At 44.5% G+C, this 5063-nt stretch overlaps 1 long non-coding RNA gene across 2 annotated transcripts in view; it reads left to right on the forward strand.

The window, feature by feature from the left end:
* LOC119245217 (uncharacterized) overlaps positions 1–5063 on the forward strand; it is a 57668-nt gene continuing 52605 nt past the window's right edge. Inside the window, exons 1-3 of one of the 2 annotated variants that reach the window (XR_008551723.1) lie at positions 1–239; positions 916–1009; positions 1562–1699. This is a non-coding gene — a long non-coding RNA (uncharacterized LOC119245217). Of the gene's footprint in view, positions 240–915; positions 1010–1561; positions 4113–5063 lie in introns of those variants that run through there. The other variant, XR_005125212.2, reaches the window with a different exon arrangement.

The raw sequence follows: 5063 nt of genomic DNA on the forward strand, positions 1-5063 counted from the left end.
CGCAGAGCAACATCCAGGCGGAACTGGGGCGTCGCCGGCTCCAGGGACCAACACACCCGGTGTGAAAAGGTGGTGGCACGCGGAGCGGTGCGCATGCGCGGGCAGTTCTCGGGGTGAAGGGTTGAGAGCCTGACCGGGCGGCCAGGTGGGCTGGAGCGGAGCAGCGTCAGGATGGACGAGGACGTGCTGCCCGCCCTGAAGGTCCTCATCATCGGCGAGAGCGGCGTCGGCAAGTCCAGGTGAGGCGGCCCCGCGGTCGTGACGGGGGCGGCGGACGGGGCCGATGTGACAGCGTCTCCCCGGGAACTGTCAGCGGCGCGCCCCGAGTGGCCGCGCGGGGTCCCCGCTTGTGCGCCGCGGGCCCCTCCGCCTCGTGGCCCGGCGGCCCCGGCTCCCGCGGCCTCGCTGCCCGCCCTGCCCGCCCCGCCCGCCCCGCCCGCGCCTGCAGCCCCCGCCGGCCCGCGCCGGCCCGAGTGGCGGGTCTTGCTCCCCCGTTGTGGCGAGAGCGCCACGCGGCTGCCGCCCGCCGCGCGAGGCCTGGGCGCCGGGGCCGCGCTGGTCCCGAGGCTCGCCTGGGCGAGGCCGCGGCCCCGGCTCAGGCCCCTCGTGCCCCGGCGAGCTGGAGTCGGGACTTTATCACTTCGGGATTCAGGTTGGACTTTCTCTAACGACGTGACGCTCAGGGAAGTCTCGTGACGCCGCAGGTCGCCGTCCTGGCCGCGCTGCAACGCCCGCCCCGGCTGCTGCTGTCGTGTTTCATGAGTCAGCCCTGAAAGATCTCTTTGGTCTTCCAGCTGCTTGAGTCACTCCCTGTGCTCTGAGATAGTTTTGCTGAAGCTGTGAGCCACCTTGACAAACGATGGTTCCATTCTGCCGCAGCACAGAAGATAACAGAGTGTTGTGTTTTCTTTCTAGGCGCGAGGGGAGTGATACTGACAATAGTTAGACTTGAGTGTGTGGCGCAGACATGGAGCTCGCGGTGTAGGAAGAGCGTCCTGATTTCGTCCAGGTCTGTGGAGCAGTTCCCCCGGTGAATTTATCCTCACCGTATTTTCTGTTTTTGCTCCTGATACGCTTATATTTCAAATCACTTTCTTAATCACTTCCTAGTTAAGGCTTTTTAGAGACTTAAGGATTTGAAATCTTATTCTCTAATATGTTCTGAAGGTTTATATATTTTTTAAGCATGGTAATATATTTTCATATTTTTTCTCCTTTAATGTCCTCTGCACCGGAGTGAAGGATTTGTGTTCAACAAGGATTGCAGTCCTGGAACACTGGGTTAGGGAAAGGTATAGGGTGTAGGGCGGTGCAGAGGAGGGTGGGAGGGAGAGATAAAGGGCTAGATAGAATGATCACCTTTTGTTTTGATGGTTTAAAAGGTATATACTGGCATTATCTCAATAAGAACTCCATAGCCTTGTGACCTTTCTTTGTTTCTTGAGATGTGACTCTCATTTCGGTTAAGGCATATCATATTGCTAAATCTGAAGTCAAGATGAAAATCATTTCATGTGATTAAACCCAATAAATGGCAGGGCACTTTTTCTCAATGTGTTAGGTGGATCACTGCCTAGGAAGGCTCTGCGAGAGGACTTTTGAAGATGAGCTCGAAGTACAGTGTTGATTTAATTGAGGTTCTTCCACTACACCACAGTCTTTTAAGTGATTTCTTGTTCTTCATTCCTCTCCCGCAAAGGTATGTGGATCTAATCTGTTCCAAACTTTTCTTCCATACTTAGTAGTGAGTTGTCAGATGCTCACTGCAGTAGTTGAACACCTTTAATACCTCTTTCAAGAAGGATGGCATTTGTGAAAAAGTGTCTTATTTTTCTAGCAAGATAAACATTTTTTATGTTATGCTATGGAAAATAAACCTTGATACATATATTTCTGTGTAAGATGAAAACAAATAATTCCACTAAAATGGAAATAGATGATTTTAAAGTGAATTAGCATAAAAACATAGGTCATGGATATAATCTGAAAGGGTTCTAGCCAGAAGTTGGTTTCTGTTTTTGCAGAAACCCAGTGTGGCAATAAGACATCACTTGTGTTGTTGAAAAATCATTGCACAAGAGTCTTTAATTCAAATTTGAGTGTTATTATTCCAGTTAATTTCAGACTTGGAGAATCAACTACGTGTGAGATCAGGATTTTGAAATCAATGCTTCCATTTATGTGACCTTATGTGAACACTGAAGGCCTTCATTTTTCACTTTGACAAATGAGGGTAGAATAGAAATCTCTCAAACCCTATCTGATGTTAAATATGTCAAATTCTTTGTTTCTGTGGCTGGGCATAGTGAACTAAAATAGCGAAGTGTTTCAGAAAGGGTTAGAGAAACCTATTATCCAAATTGCTTTCCCTCCAATGATCTTTTTATCCCCTTTCTTTTTGGCCAGTTTCATACCGGGGATCGAACTGGTGCTGCAGAGTATGCAGGCAGCTTTGCAGCCCAGCACTTAACCGCTGTGCCACCAGAGGAGGCCCTGCTTTTAAAGTTATTTTATGTTCCAGAAGTGATATGACCTTTACTGTAACAGCACAAATAATGTAGGAAATGGATGGTATTTCTTATTCAGCAATCAGAAAAATTCGTAATATTTTGCCTCCTCTTTGACTCTCGGGCTCCTAGCTTAGGCGCTTGCTCACACAGAATTTCCATCAGAGAAGATGAAAGATGCAGGTGCACTTTTACAGGGAACATTATCTGGTAGCCTGTTATTTGAATAACATTTTAAAAGACTGCATTAGAGAAGATAGAAAATGGGGAGAAGATAGAAAATGAGGGAAAGAGCCCAGGTTTGTTCATGTATTTGTATGATTTCATCAGTTGCCCATTGCAGAGAATAAAATATGTCTTAAGAAGAAATAATTCAGTAAAAAGAGAAAAAAACAGAAAATTAAACCTTGACGTATTAGTAAATTCGGGAATCTGGTTTGCAATCTCTCTCCCTCTCCACCTCTCTCCATCCTATGAGAGAGAAAGAGAGAGAATGGCTGCCACCACTACTGGTAACATCTCTTTGAAAAATGTGCATACTTACTAGGACCGTCTTGCATTCATGCAAATATCTTTTTCTTCAATAAACGACAAAAAAATCAATCTTTACATTTTCTCGTGGCCTACAATTGATTCTTGGCTCAAGATTTCATTGGCTTTATGACTTTATGGATGAATTGTGCATTAGTTTAACACCTGGATTATAGTTGTTTTTATTGTTGTTGTTGTCGTCTTGGAGAGATAAAAAAATAGAAATATATTAAATTTCTTTCCATTCATGGTCTTTTAAAATCCTTATCTTGATGATTTTACTCATCATCTCAGTGGTGATAGTTATTATTTGGATGATTTGATAGTCAACATGGGTTAACTCAACCTAAACCTTTGAGAGGATGAGAATCATTTTATTGGAACGACACAGCAACAGAGGAGGAAAAAAGTGGCATCATTCGGATTTCTTTAAGAAAATCCCTGGGTGTTGGACAAAGCTGTACAAAACATTGTCCATCAACTGCTTTCACGCCAAGCGTAGGCACACACTCCTTGACTGTTTTTTGCTGTTGCTGATATAGTTGTGTGTTTCCCTGAAGTAAGCCCGCCTCCATGTGTTTTTAGTGTCTGTTAAACTGATTCTCCATAAATGCTTAGGGAACAGACTTTGAGTTTGAGGAACAATTTCCCTTTGGTTGCATTTAGTTGTGTCACATTATGGAATTCCTTTTCCTCCTCTGCCTTTCAAAAAGGTCGCTCTCCATAGAGATATTGAATGGTTCCTGCATTTGGGATTTTGCTTCAGCACAGCCAGCTTGTGCTGAAGATCTGGAGGGCGTGGCTGGAGTTCCCAGTGAATGATGGCCTTTGTTACAGTGAAATGAGATGTGGGCACTTATGAAATCCCTCTGGAATGTCAGTTCACTTTATGACTTTTCTACTTAGGAAAAGCTAAAAACCTTACGGTGAAACTTCAAATCTAAAAAACTGTTAAGATAGTTAAGTGCCATTTGAATTTTAATTCAAAATCAGTTTCTTTTAAATACACCAAAATTGATGTCAATGCTGAGTTTTTTAGAAAAGAGAATAATCATGATTGATAATGTCATAGTAGTATACTTCTTTACCCACTTTTTCAAATTCAAGTCACTGCATGTTAATACACATACATACAACACACGTTTCTCAGATCCTTACACATTGCAGCCGCCTTCCCATCAGCGTGCGCACAAGCATGCAGCTCCCTGTGTGTTGCTGAGGGCTCACATGACCTTGCTGGGTGATTGACCTTCCACGGTGATTGGCAGGTTTCTCCTTGACAGATATCACTTCCTAACATGTGCATTTGAGTATCTGCCTTGAGTGTTTATTCCTCAGCCCAGGGGCAGAGACTGCTGTTCACTTTCTTCATTGTTTTATGCTAAAAGCCTGGAAGAGTGTTTGCCACAATGCAAGTGCTTTAAAACAAATTGTGAAGTAAATGAGTTGTGCACTTTTAACATTGGGAATGTAAAACCAGGACAAAGGCCTATTAGTACGGCTGTTAAAAAAGACAAGTGCACCCTCACCCCAGTCCCCTGTGCTCCTCCCTCCTTCCCTCTGCTCCCTGTCCTTCCTCCTTCCCTGCAGGATGTCTCTGATTAATAGTTGTATGTTTCTTTTTTCAGTTTTGTACTGTTGTTATTTTTTTACACTGATGTCTTATTTGGTTCCCCTATATCCCTGCTATAAGTGAAACCATCCATTATTTTACTTTTTCCTTCTGGCTTATTTCACTGAGCATAATTGGTGAAGGAAATTCTATGGGGACTACGCCTGAAAGCAGGGAACAAATATTGTTTAAAAATGAACAATGATGTCTAAATTAAAAAAAAAAAAATTCTCACCAAGAAAAAAGGGCAGAAGTGTTGCCAACCACCCATCTGTAACCCACCTCCTTCTTCTAATGGAGGGCATTCTTTGAATCTGTTCTCCCTACTGGGTTTGAAATGGCTAACAAAGGACGTGGTTTTAGTGGCTCCTCCTGGTGGGTGACCATCATTGCCAATCCCTGACCTGCCTCTA

This window comes from Talpa occidentalis, unplaced genomic scaffold (genome assembly GCF_014898055.3).
Source record: "Talpa occidentalis isolate TD23 unplaced genomic scaffold, MPIMG_talOcc4v2.1 talOcc4.14, whole genome shotgun sequence".
Classification (NCBI taxonomy): domain Eukaryota; kingdom Metazoa; phylum Chordata; class Mammalia; order Eulipotyphla; family Talpidae; genus Talpa; species Talpa occidentalis.